Source organism: Harpia harpyja, chromosome Z, assembly GCF_026419915.1.
Source record: "Harpia harpyja isolate bHarHar1 chromosome Z, bHarHar1 primary haplotype, whole genome shotgun sequence".
Lineage (NCBI taxonomy): Eukaryota > Metazoa > Chordata > Aves > Accipitriformes > Accipitridae > Harpia > Harpia harpyja.
In genome coordinates, this window is record NC_068969.1 from 27346274 (window position 1) to 27360746 (window position 14473).

The 14473-nt window shown below is 47.7% G+C and overlaps 1 pseudogene; it reads left to right on the forward strand.

Moving 5' to 3' along the window:
- The first annotated feature begins 1149 nt into the window (after positions 1–1149).
- LOC128136635 (endoplasmic reticulum aminopeptidase 1-like) lies at positions 1150–14209 on the forward strand (annotated as a pseudogene).
- The last annotated feature ends 264 nt before the right edge of the window (positions 14210–14473 follow it).

Below are 14473 nucleotides of genomic sequence, written 5' to 3' on the forward strand. Positions count from 1 at the left end.
GCCGCAGCCTCCGGTCCCTCTGCGCGCCTCCCCTGCCACAGGCGGGACTCCCCAGCGCTGGCGCTCCCCCTTTGGATGGAGGCCTTGTGACGGTCTGACAAATTAGAGTCAATGTCTCAAACGTTCGTTCAAGAGCTTTGGTGGAGAAGGCGGTCTCTGTAAAAACGCCGGAGGTTTGGCAACAGGACAATGTGGCCGGAGGAGAGGGCCCTGCGGACCGCGCTTCTCCCGAGCCGCAATTCCTTGTCTTAAGGGACCAGGAGAAGGAGCACAGCATATGCGCCTGGAGGAGGGGGCCCCACGGAGGATGGGACTGTGCTTCTAGCTTAAGCGGTCATGCCAGCAGGGAAAGAGAGGCAACGCCCCAATGAACCCCCCGCAAAGCTCACCGACTAATTCCAGAGAACGACAGGAACGGGAACTGCGCGTGTCGAGACCACCGACTAACACCCTATAAAAGAAGGGAGAACGAGTTCTCAGTGCGCTCCCTCGGGAACTGGATCTCTACGCTGGCTGGACCAGCGCTGGACCTGGGACTGGTGAAACCCTTTTCTTCTCTTTCTTTCTTCCTTCCTTCCTTCCTTTCTTCCCTTCTCTCTTTCTCTCTCTCCTTCTTTTTCTTCTCTCTTTTCCACAGTCCCTACGCCTCATCCTTTCAAACATAAACCGTTGACCGAGTCTGAGACTAGGAGCGGATCCAGCCGCCCCTGGGCTCCTCTTTGAGAAGGAGGCCAGAAAGCAAGGCGGTCTGCTCTGAACCTCGTGACTCAACGGGAGGGCTCTCCTTCTGACACAGTTTCACGTTCCTTTGTCCACTTCTTTTTCTACACCTCCCTTCTCTTTTCAAACAGCGGCTTAATGACATGATGCAAGGTTCATGTTGATGAGTTCACTTGTACTTGGGCAAGGTTAGCTCGGCTGAATCAATGTTGATTGTTGTTTGAACTCCCCTGGTGTTGTTTCACCTTAATTCTGACAAAGGAAATCCACAAACCTGAGACGCTCCAACTTTGGGACGCAACATCTTAGTTGGCGTCACGGACAGGATTTCCCTTGTTGGAAGGGAGTTTCTAACGGGATAGCAGACCTCCACCCGGAGAACGGGTGGGGAGGATCTGGGAAGGATCTCTCAACAATAAGTCGGGAGGGATGCGAGCAGTGGCAGGCATAGAGACCCGGGAAACATCTGTGTCTGACCGTTCCCCTGCTTTAGACAGCCTAACTGGGCCGTGTCCCTCAGAGTGTTCCCAGCGCTGCCAGGGAGTCTCTGAAGGCAGCGGTGGATCTCCGAGCTGCAAGTGTGCCCAGCTGGAAGAACTCTCCAAACAAGTAGCTCTGTCACAAGAGGAGCTCAACAGGCAGCGCAGCCTCTGGAAACGTGAGCGGGAGATCGATCCGTGGTATCGCGCGCTGTCCCAAGCTGAGCGACAGCCCTGCCTCGGGGCTTTACAAGGGGAAGGTTAGCCTGAATTCAGCCTCGAGCTGACTGACCCAACGTGTATGGAAGGGTTAAAAGATGGAATTTTGGTCCGTGGATGAACACCGAGTAAGAAATAGATACCTAAAGACGCAGTCAGCACAGGGAACAGATAGTTTATTGCCTATTGTTTGAAATGCTGACCATAGGGATAAGAAAGTAGAGCAAGGTTAGGGGAGGTAGTACGTGCAATAATGGAGGAATACAAGGCACCACACGTAATTTTGCTTCCCTTGCAAAAGCCCTGCTATTGGTTAGAGCATAGTGGACGTGACTGATGGATTATGGTATTTTGCCACGTGCACAGAGCCCATGAACCAATAGAAGGGATGACTATGGCACGTGCAGCGTGCCTGGCCAGCGGGCGCATGTGCCATAGGCTTCCTATGTTGCAATCGAGGCATGTTTCAACACTCATTGGCCGCGAGTGTCGACACCCGTTCCTCTGCAAATGTATAAAATACCGGAGTTTTCCAAAGAGCAGTGGGCTGGTGTATGGCAGGGTCACCATTGCCTCCGTGGGGACACCCACGTAAAGCTGGCACCTACGGACTGCTGGACTGGGCTCGCGGCGCAAGACGGCACAAGAATGTACGGAATGTACGGATGGTTCATCTTCTTCTTCACAGTCCTTGGGTCGGTATGTTAATAGTTTTTTCGCTTTGTAAAACACCCGTAGCATAACACATGTGCGTAGTTAATAAAAAGCTTGCTTTTTCCCTTATAGTCAGTGTGTGTGTATTACCTTCTTGGGAATCCTCAAAACCACCCTAAAACACCCAAGTAACTCACAAGGCAAAGGAGACTGGACCCTTCCTTGTCTCTGCTGCGAGCAGAGGGAAGAACCTTCCCCTGAAGTGCCCCTGCGTAATAGATTCAGTGCTCTTGGGGCGGAGGATGAAGACCGCACGAGTAAGAGACAGGATCCAGGAGAAGCCGACCACACAGAGCTGATCCACCCATCCAGCCGCACGAGAACCCCTGCCACCAGAAAAGCACATCAAGTACGAGTAACTGGAGATTCCTTACCGAGGGGCACTCGGCAAGCACCCGCTTGCCGTCCAGACAACTTCTCCCGAGGGCTTTGCTGCCTAGCAGGGGCTCGCATTCGCAATGTCACCGAGGGGCTGCCGAGCCTGGTGAACCCCACGGATTGTCATCCGCTCCTACTTTTCCAGGTAGGGTGCAGCAACGCTGCGACGAGGCAACTTGGAACAAAACAAGACTGTATGTGCCTTGGAGCAATGTGAAAGTGAGCTGGAGCACAGGTGGTGTTTTCACCTGTCCTCCCAGTGAAAGGAATGGGTTTAGGAAGGAAGAGATGAAGCGAAAAGGTGAATGCCTGGCTGTGTGGCTGATGCCATACTCAAGGTTTTGGCTTCTATGACAATGGATCTGCCTTTGAGAAGCTGGGTCTGTTGGGAGCTGATGGGATTCACCTGACCGAGTGGGGCAAGAGGGTCTTTGCCAACAAGCTGGCCAGACTGATAAGGAGAGCTTTAAACTAGAGTTAGCAGGGGAAGGGGATGGAGTTTTGAGCGACAGAGGAGCCGGGTGCTGCTGATGGATTAGGAGGCAGCAGGGGAACACCTGTGAGGCGCCTCCGAGGAATTAGGGCACGCTCCTCTAGGAAGGTGACATGGTCAACAGCCCATCAGAAGTGCCTCTGCACTGACGCACGCAGCACGGGTAACAAACAGGAGGAGCTGGAAGCCGTGCTGCAGATAACAAGCTACAATCTAGTCGCCGTCACTGAAACGTGCTGAGAGGAATCACACGACTGGAGCATTGCAGACGATGGCTATAAAGTGTTCAGAAGGGACGGGCAAGGAAGGAGAGGTGGGAGAGTTGCCCTCGATATAAAAAGTGGATTGACTACACAGAGCTGCCAAGCAGCGTGGGGCCAAGCACATCCTCCAGAGAAGGCCAGGGCCTCTCCAAGACCTCTCAGGGGCACACGTGGGCAAAGCAGGCCCACCGGAGAAGCCCAGAGCCTCTCACAGCCCTCGGAAGGGCACTCATGGGGCCAAGCAGACCTTCCAAGGAAGGCCAGTGCCTGTCCAGGTCGTCGCAGAGGCACACGTGGGGCCAAGTAGCCCCTGCCGAAAAGCCCAGGGCCTCTCACAGCCCTAGCAGGAGCAGGTGTGGGGCGAAGCAGACCCTGCAGAGAAGCCCAGGGTTTCTCAAATCCCTCATAAGGGCACGCATGGGGCTAAGCAGACCCTCCAGAAAAGCCCAGGATTTCTCCAAACCCTGTCAGGGGCACACGTAGGGAGAAGCAAACCCTCCACAGAAGGCCAGGGCCTTCCACAGCCCTCGGAGGGGCACGCGTGGGGCCAAGCAGACCCTCCAGAAAAGCCCAGGGTCCCTCCAAACCCTGTCAGGGGCACACGCAGGGAGGAGCAGACCCTCCACAGAAGCCCAGGGCCTCTCACAGCCCTCACAGGCATAAACCTTGAGCGAAGCAGATCCTCCAAAAATTTCAGGGCCTCTCCAACCCCTCTCAGGGGCACACGTGGGGCCAAGCAGACCCTCCAGAGTAGCCCAGGGTTTCTCAAATCCCTCGTCAGGGTACGAGTCAGGGCAAGTAGACCCTCCAGAGAAGCCCAGGGTCTCTCGCAGCCCTTGGAGGTGCACTCATGGGGCCAGGCAGACCCTCTAGAGAAGCTTGGCGGTGCCAGGGGCGGCAGCAGGCCTTTGCCCTGGGACGCAGTGAGTCTTCCCCGAGCACGTCGTCCCGCTGCGTTACCTCCTCCTCGTCCATGCAAAGCTCACCACCCCGGCCTTCGCCGGGACCACCACCGCAGCGGTTCCAGCTGTGCGGCACAGCCAGGGCCCGCGCATCAGCCAGGCTGCCGTCCAGGCTGGGAGCGCCTGCGCGGCGCGGCAGGCGTCGGGAATGAAGCAGCAGCCCTTGGAGCAGGTGGCCTTCCTCGGCGGGCACTGCTGCGGTCTCGGCATCCAGCACCTGGCAGAGTTCTGGGATGGAGCGCTCGCGTAATCCTTGACACGCAAAAGTTTTTGGGAGTACCTCTGGTTATTTCGTAGGTGGGAAACGGCTCTGTTTTCACACCTCGGGGGAGCGAGCACTGCACCTACAAAGGTCTGTGACTGAAACCCTTTGTTTTTCCCCTGCTTAGAGTGCTTGCAGCAACACAGTTGAGCCGACAGCTGCACGAATGGCCTTCCCGTTGTGACGGAAAAGGACTTAACTGCAAGGTTCAAGCAAACAACTTATTTGAACTTCACTTACAGACTTAACACGCCACTATTACAGGTTTATACAGATACAATGGAGGAATGCACTACTGCAATTTTTTAAGGCAGGAGTAGTACATTATTACAACCACAAGCAATTCACAACCACAAACGCATTTACAAACTTAAAGCATGAACAATATTCACTTACCCCTGCAGGTAACGGCTCTCAATCCCAGGGAAGTTACCTTGACCGGCGTCCCGATCAAGGGGGTGGGAGGGGGGGGTGTATGTGTGTTTCCTTCGCAAGCCAACTGCATAGTTGGAGAAGTGACTCCCCCCATTTCCAACCTGAATCTTAGAGTTTTAATCCCCCGACTTGTGGAATGGTGTGTATAACCATGTCTGAGTGGATTATGATAGATGCCTAAATGGATTATGTGTATCTGAGTGGAGTTTCCCCTTTCCTTCATTGGTCTGTGATTGTTTGAATACACAAGGTTGTCATTTGAAACTGAAGCTGAAACCCTCCGGTACTGGGGGTTTTTTGCCTTGCTTCCTCAGCAACTGAATAGTGGTTGGATTGAGACTCAGGGCATACTGTTTGTTAAGGGATTTCAAGGCTCAGTTCAGGTTTTGGTTCTTTGAATGGTGCGGCCACTGCCCTGTTTACTTTAGGGTTTATCAGACAACCCAGGGCTAAGCTGTCTACACAGCTCCCCGTGAGTCGTCTCTGCAGAGAGACAGGGCCTCAAGGCAACCCAAGGCTGGGTCGCTTTTGTAACCCCCCCGCCCCCCATGAGTCGCCTGTGTGCACTAGACATGGTGAAACTCGTTTGTGAACTATGAGCTGGACAATCCACACCCCCATGTTTCGACGAACCAGCCTTCCAAGCCAGGTTTTCAATTAAGGTGAGGAGGGAACCAAAGCACCTCGCACTGTCCAATACCCCAGTTGTAGGTGGATACTTTTAATGGTGTGCTGTTGATTGATGACCATTGAAAGGAGAAAGCAAAAGGAGAACGGAATATCCAGGCAGTTGCTGTTAATGGGAATGGTGATCTGAACGTTACCGCAGGTCTTTTATGGGAGTGTGTGGTGCTGCTGCTGGTGGTCTTGGCACAAGGTTGAAAAGGAATGAATAAAATAATGCGTGTGGCTTCCTGCTTCTCAGCAGAGGTGCAAGAATGATCAGCACAATGTGTGTCTATAATCTTTATTTTACTCACAAAATGCTTTCCATGTTGATCTTATATTTTAAGATTAATGATGAAATACATATGAATAAGTACACGATTCATGTGTATTAACTTACTTGTCAGATAAGCAGGAGTGTCTCTGTGAAAAAAAACCCCAAACTTTGGAGCTCAACAAAAATCTCGGCACGAAAGTGCCATATATGTAATAGCAACAAATATTGTTTGCCATTATAAATATGTATGCATATAGAGGGTGAACTACATTTTGTACATTTGATCTTACTTTGGGTGTAAGAGATTCTTCATAATTTCTTCTGTACTACTAGTTGCTAGTTTGCAAGGAAACTAAGCCTTATAGCTGAGGGAACAGCACCACCACCACCCCCGCCCGGTACTTTTCAGATATGAAACACTTTGAAAGTTGGTATAAGAAATCAATTCTTTTGTAGAGAAATGGATAAAATAATGAATAAGGAGTGGGTGCCAGTGTTACAGTTCAGTGTGGCTAAACAGGTTCCAGGTCTAAGTTAGTTAGCTAAGGCCCTCTGTAACCAAGAGGCGAAAATGGATACCTCCACCACACGACCCATTTTATGCTTAACTAGATATCTGCGGTACCTGATTCACGATCTGGAGAAGTTCACTTCTCTCGTGTAAGAACGTCTGCTGAGATTTATACCGCTTCTACTCAGCTGAAGTTGTGTGAGATTAATTCAGTCAGTGCGCTGGCAGACACTGAGGATAACTGAAGCAGTGAACAGTATTTTTGTTTTTCTAGTTTTGCCAATGTAGAACTAAGTAATGCTTACGAATGAAACTGCCTGTATATACACATGTGTATTGGCTTTGTGTGGCAAGGTTTTGCTAGCAGGGGCGGTTACAGGGGTGGATTCTGTAAGAAGCTGCTGGAAGCTTCCCCTATGTCCGACAGAGCCAACACCAGCCGGCTCTAAGATGGACCCACTGCCAGCCAAGGCCGAGCCCATCAGCGGTAGTGGTAATGCCTCTGTGATAACATTTTTAAGAAGGAAAAAAAGGTTGCGGGACAGACACAGAAACGGCAACCAGAGAGAGAGTGAGAACATGTAAGAGAAACAGCCCCGCAGACGCCCAGGTCAGTGCAGAAAGAGGGGGAGGAGATGCTCCAGGCGCCGGAGCAGAGATTCCCCTGTAGCCCGTGGGGAAGACCATGGTGAGGCAGGTTGTCCCCCTGCAGCCCATGGAGGTCCACGCTGGAGCAGATCTCCACCTGCAGCCCATGGAGGACCCCACAGTGGAGCAGGTGGGTGCCCGAAGGAGGCTGTGACCCCGTGGGAAGCCCGCGCTGGAGCAGGCTCCTGGCAGGACCTGCGGATCTGTGGAGAGAGGAGCCCACGGAGCAGGTTTTTTGGCAGGACTTGTGACCCCTGTGGGGGACCCACGCTGGAGCAGTGTGCTCCTGAAGGACTGCACGCCGTGGAAAAGACCCATGCTGGAGCGGTTTGTGAAGAACTGCAGCCCGTGGGAAGGACCCACGTTGGAGAAGTTCATGGAGGACTGTCTCCCATGTGAGGGACCCCACGCTGGAGCAGGGGAAGAGTGTGATGAGTCCTGCCCCTGAGGAGGATGAAGCGGCAGAAAATAACGTGTGATGAACTGACCGTAAACCCCATTCCCCGTCCCCCTGCGCCGCTGGGGGGTTTGGTAGAGAATCCGGGAGTGAAGCTGTGCCCAGGAAGAAGGGAGGGGTGGAGGGAAGGTGTTCTGAGATTTGGTTTTATTTCTCATTACCCTACTCTGGTTGCTTGGTAAGAAATTGAGTTAATTTTCCCCAAGCTGAGTCTGTTTTGCCCGTGACGGTAATCGGTGAGTGATCTCTCCTGTCCTTATCTCGACCCACAAGCCCTTTGTTATATTTTCTCTCCCCTGTCCAGCTGAGGAGGGGGGAGTGATAGAAGAGCTTTGGTGGGCACCTGGTGTTCAGCCAGGGTCAACCCGCCACAACATGTGTGTGTTTTTGTTCTCTGTGTGGGGAAGAATAGCCACGGGGATGACTCATTTCCAATGTATCTTTGAAATGTAATGTAGTCTCTTTAAAATGTAGTCTCTTTAAAAGGTAGTCCCTTTAAACTGAGGAGAAACACAACAATTGGTGGCGCCAAGGTCCTCACAGGTGGTGCTACTGGGTGATGAGCTGTGCCTGTTCTTTAGGTGAAGTCTGTGAATATAATGCCCCGGCTTGTTAAGGACCATTTTGATACCACCGTCAAGATGACTACGTACCTTGTGGCCTTTATTGTTTCAGATTTTAAATCCATCAGCAAAATAACCGGTCATGGAGCTAAGGTAACTGTGTCTCATTTTGTAAGAGCTTTTTTGTGTTTAAGTCTGTGTGAATACATAATGGTTTCCTTTTCAGTTAAATCATTGGATTTATGTATCTCGATGTTTTACAGGAATGAAAGGAGAGAATTAAATTGGTTTTGTAATTGGATGATGAGTTTGCACACTGAGCTTTGTTAGTTGCAGAAGATTTTGGTAACGGGCTTGCTTTTTGTATCGTTATATGCATTGGTAACATAGTTTGTTTCATGTAAGATTATATAATCAAGGGCAAATGAAATACAGTTTTCATGGAGAATCAGCACTAAAATAAACCTGTGTCAGTTGAACGACTCTAACGTGGTAGGGGTGGAAATTGTAGAAGTCTTTGTAGGGGCATAGTGGTTCTGGTGGGCAAGTTTTAAAACTTGTGTTCCTAATTCTGATAATATTTTTATGCAAATGTTTTAGTAACTGGTGTATGAGAACTGTTAAGTGTGTGCTCTAGGGTCCCTTTTTGTGGTCATTTAAGTAACTGGGATGAAGAACAACTTCTGTCAGCTTTTGATGCTGGTATTGGAAGCGCTGCCTTCTTGTCTGCTGTAGATTTCCATGTCCACGGTGCCAGACAAGATCAACCAAGCTGACTATGCGTTGGATGCGGCAGTGAAACTTTTAGACTTGTACGAGGATTACTTCAGCATTCCATATCCTCTACCTAAGCAAGATAAGTGTTAAATAACTTAATGTATTTGAGAACATTATTAAGCATAGAGAGTAAAATAGCAGTAAAAATCAGTAATTTAGAGTGTTAAGACTGGGCAAAGTTTGGCTCACAGACTTTTAAACTGGCTGCTTCACAGAACTTAAGGACAGATTGAAAAGCTTCACTGAGAACTTCAAATCCTTGTGCTCTGTCTGGAGATTTTTTTAAAGTATGCTTTTGTGATTACATTTAAGAGAGCCCTTAGAAGTGTGTGTGATACATGTGCCTGTGTGGGAGCAATCAGGAAGTGGGATGAGCGAGCTCTTTATGGATTAAAATGATACTAGTACTATTTTAATGTTTTTTCTAGGTTTAGCAGCTATTCCTGACTGTCGGTCTGGTGCTATGGAAAACTGGGGATGGCCCACATACCAGGAATCTGTGTTGTTGTACAACCCTGAAAAGTCCTCAGCATCTTCTAAACTTTGGATTAGTAGTATGGTAATAGCCCATGAGCTGGTTTGTCAGGCGGGATCTGGGGAAGAATAAGGAGTTTGAATGGGCATGAGGAGGGGTCAGGGACGATGGATTCTGTGTGGGTAGGGGGATCTTGGAGCTATAAGCTGAAAATAGTTGCTTTGGCTTGAAGGTGCTCTTCTGTGAATCATGAGGACTGTTTCTGGTGAAGGAGTCCCGGCAGGCTGCATAGACGCGGAGGGCTGTAAACGTAAATGTGTTCAGTTCAGCGGCTGCAATGCTGCGGGGCCTTTGCACCACTGTCAGCCCTTGAAATTAATTGCAGGCCACCAAAATAGGCACATAAAAGTTTGGAAAGGTTAGCTGTTTCGTATGTGGCTCTCCTGCCAAAAGTGGTTTCTTTACAAGGTTTCTTGGAACGTGAGTGGAAGCCAGTGTTTTAGCGTATTACCATTAAAATGAGAAATGCAATGGGAAGACGCCAGAGCAAGCTGTATCACTACAAAAAGTTCCTTAGAGGTCAATAGCATACTATAAATGCAGTTTCTTACAGGTCAGTAGCAGCTTTTAGGATAAATTGTGTATTTAATTTCAGAAGCTCTTCCCCCCTCCCTCCCGCAGGGGTTTGGCAACCTCGTTACCACGGAGCGGTGGCATGATCTGTGGTTAAATGTAGGGTTTGCAAAGTTTATGGAGTTCGTGTCAGTCAGCATTACTCATTGAGAACTGAGAGTTGTAAGCAGCAGTTATGGTATTTTTATTTTGTAACTGCCTTCTAAATCCACTAGTTAAGGATAAAGATCAAGCAGATTTTTGCTGTGAACAACTTTTAAATTTCTGTTTGTGAGGATTATCTGATGTTAACTCTGAAGAGTAGGGATGTTGATTTGCCTACATGTACATGTTTTCAGGAACTTATGATGGAATTTAATGATTGCAGTGAAAGTGTATTCTTTTTTCAAAGACATTTAGACTTCCAAAAGTGTAACGAAATTATTTTATCTTATTTCATCAAATAGGGTGAGAGTTGAAAAGACGAAAATCCTTCCACTAGCTTTATCAGAGGTCCGATACATGAAATTTTCTACCAAAGTGAGAAGAACAATGCATCTGGGCAGAATTTTGCCATAGCACTGCAGTGGCATGATAATAGGGAAATTCACCATTTGGGGGGGGGGGGGGGGGGGGGGGGGGAGTAATTTGTTTTGTGGTTACTGACCACTCTGTCGGAATGTGCAGGTGTCTTTAAGTCTCACTAGCTCAACTAATTTTAGAATCACAGAATGATAGAATGGAATCACAGAATGGTTTGGGTTGGAAGGGACCTTTAAAGGTCATCTTGTCCAATGCCCCTCCGCAATGAGCAGGGACATCTTCAACTAGATCAGCTATTTAAGTTAGTTTAGAACACTGGGACTTATTTGGCTGTATTATTGTTGGGGGGGGGATTATGCTCTGGAATAAAAGAAAGATATGGTTTGCTTTCTTTGTATGATTTAAAGATCACGTGGAATGGACTGAAAAGTGAATGAATAGGGGTTCAGTGGTCACTGAGCAAAATGTAGTAGTAATATTTGGTTTTGCCTCCTATTAGGAAGACTATTTCTTAAGGAGATGTTTTTATGCCATGGCAGTGGATGCATTAAATTCCTCACAACCTCTGTCTACTCCTGTGGAAGGTCCAGCTCAAATTTTAGAGATGTTTGATAATGTTTCTTATGAGAAGGTAAAATACAAAACTGTTACTGATTTCAGTTGTACTGCTTGTACTATACAGTTGTATTTTACTGATTTCGACCCTACATAGAATACCTGGCACACGGTATTAATGGGTTTATGACTTGAATAGTTCCTTGTCCAAAACACCTGGGTGGATTCAAATGGCAGTTGCCTTTTCGATTTCTAAAATGAGGAAGCCTTTACTTCTTCTATCTGTTCTGTAACAACTTAGTCTTAAACCATTCTGGGGGGCTCTTAACCCAAGGAGCATTTTTCACTGGAGCATTATACGGTGCTGGCTTGTATAGTAATTAGAAAAATAATAGCGTAACTTACTCAATCAGTGATATTTTTAAGAGTGACGATCACACAAACCCAAAGAAGTACTGTTTCAATATACATAAAACCCAATTACTTTTTAATCAGAGACACATACAAAAGTGTACCGTTATGCAGATGAGTGGCACGCTGAAATTCTTCTGAAGCAAGCCTCTTGCTAGCGAAGGAGTAGTTTTGTAAACACTTTGTCACTCTTTTTCTCAGGGATCTTGTATATTAAATATGCTGAGGGACTACCTGACTGCTGATGTGTTTAAAGCTGGACTTGTGCAGTACCTGCAGAAATACAGCTATTGAAATACAAAAAATGAAGATCTGTGGAACAGCATGATGAATGCAAGTATTCCTCATTTTCTTATTTGTTTTTTTAGATTTCATCACTTCTCGTGAATGATGTGTCTCTCTAATGTATTCCTGAAGACTGTGACCAGTACTTACGATTATGACATCAAAGAAAGATGACCAAAACTTTTTTTTCCCTTTCAGATTTGCCCTACAGGAGGTACTAACAAAAATGAACCACAAGGTGATGGCTGTTGCAGAAGAAGCCAACAGTCATCTTCATATGCAGTAAGCATCTAGTTTTTTATCCGTCAGTATTTAGGAATTTGACACGTATCTGTGCCCTCACGTTTATTCTGTGCTGTGGCATTGATACATGCACCTTCCAAAAGCATTCTTTGCCACTTAAGCATGGTTCTGGGGAGAGTGTAAGTTTCTTCAGTTCCATTGGAAATCTGTATTTTTCTGTGATTGGACAGAAATTCTGCTCCTGTGCCCAGGGCTGACTGAAAAACAGCAGTACTTCAGGAGTTGCCATTAACTCCATGAAAGTGTGCACAAGAAAACCAGATGGAGACGTCATGATATCCAGTCCAAACATACCTCTATAGAGCTTACAAATACCCAGCAGCTTGTACAGAGTTCTTACACACCCATTTCTGAGGCAAGGGGAGTCAAAAGAATCTCAGTAGACATAATAAGGGGGGATGAAGGATGATGTTTAGCGCTTACATTGTCGAAATTAGCTGAGGCAAAGACAGTCTTTGATAAGAAGAGCTAGTCCCAAGGACCAGCCAATGAGGTAAAGACAGCTCCCGATAAGAAGCAGGAGCAGGCCCCAAGAGCCAGCTAAGACTGGTCTTGCGGCTTGGGTGAATAGCAAGAAATGGCTGAGCCTGCGCAAGAAAAAAGGTTACTAGCGGTGACGAAGAGGAGTCATCTATCTTCATCTCTGCGACCACCAGACGACCACCATAAAGAGGCACTGCGTGAGCGCAGTTGAGAGGAGACTATGGAAATGACCTCTCGGAGCTAATTTTAATAGGAAGCGGGGATAGGTCATGCATATGTATAGGCGTATTGTGAATATGTAACACTTGACTGTATAAACTTGAGACAAACTGCCGAGTCGGGCGCGCACGACTTGGGTGGGACTACCCCCCGTGCGGCCCAACGCTGAATGAACATACCTACTTTACGATCTCACTGATTGCGGAGTCTGTTTTCTGCACGTCATTTCTGTTTCACTGTCAGTGTACTCCCGTCTTCCACTTCTTACTTGTCTGCTTTTTCCCTTGCTACTAAAAACAAGCACTGGACTAAAGGAGAAACTCTTGATGTGAGGGCAACGATGGGCACTTGGACACTGCAGAAAGGTTTTCCCCTGCTAACTCTCACAGTGAGAGGGAAGAATGTCCACCTGCAGCAAGAGTACTACGTGACAGGGGTAGATTCTCCTTCATCCACAGGGTAAACAAAATGGGGAAATCTCAGCACGCAAACGGAAGTACTCTCGAATGGCAGACAGTGATGTATGCTAAGAGCTTTTACTGTTGTTTCTTAAGGAACGCTCCCTGAGCTGTTTGGTTGTGAGTCTGTCCCTGTGTAGCTCAGGATCAGCAGCACTCGTAGGCGTCGTTGGACCCTGCGTGCCTGGCCGAGGTGCCAGCAGCTGCAGAGCTGCAGTGCCTGGGCTTCTGGGTGAGCTGGGTGAGCCTGTGCTGGAGACGTGCTAGTGGAACTAGGCTGGAAAGTTCATATTGTGGCGGCTTCAGTGTCAGCGATCTGCCAGGCAAACTAAATGAAAGGTAGCGAGATGCACCTGGCACTGCACTGAAGTCAGAAGTGCGAGCGCAGCCTGTTGCTGCTACTGTGTGGGCAAAAGATTTTACTCGGTGGTTAGACTGGGACAAGTTGGAGAAACTTTTGCAAAGTTCTTCCATTAAACAAAGCACTTCTGTTTTGCAGTAGGTACCTGTGGCACATTCCACTAACCTCCACTACCAGTAAATCTGACACTGTTCAGAGATTTTTGATGACAACTAAAGCAGGTAATTTCTTTGACTAATTAGGCGATTAATTTATTCAAAGTTTGTTTGCAAGCCTTTTAGTTTTGCAGGTTTTTTTTCAGAATGCGGAACTGGAACAACTAGTCCCAGAGAAGCAAATACTTGTCAGCTCAATAATATCACTATAACGATCTCTTAATATTTTCAGAAACCGTGCTGCTGTGTTCTTTAAATCACTGAAATGAGAGTAACAGTATTACTGGGTATAGTACTAGGATGTGTTTGAATCACTAAGAAAAAAAGGAGTTACCCTTTTGTTTCCAGACGTTATTATCCTTCCGGAAGAGGTGGAGTGGGTTAAATTCAGGGGGGACATGAATGGGAATGGTGCACTATGAAGATGATGGGTGGGATCATCTGATCAACCTTTTGAAAGAGAACTATACAGTGATTAGCAGCAAAGACAGAGCAAGTCTCATTAACAGTGTATCCAGGTCGTGAGGTAAGGCCTTCTGTCCAAGTCTGAAAAACATACTAATTCTGTATTTGTGAGTATATACCACTGAAGAAGGAAGTGTTGATAATGTATATAGTATTCATTAAATCTGTTAAATAGACTGAGAGCATATTCTTTTCTTGCTTACAGCAGTGTAAACCCAGGATTTCTCTTGGTTACAGTGGACTTATCTAAGCCGGCTAAGTGAAACGTGTCGTCTTCAGTAAAGACATGTTAATGGAAGGATGCCAGTGTGAAGTGATGGACTA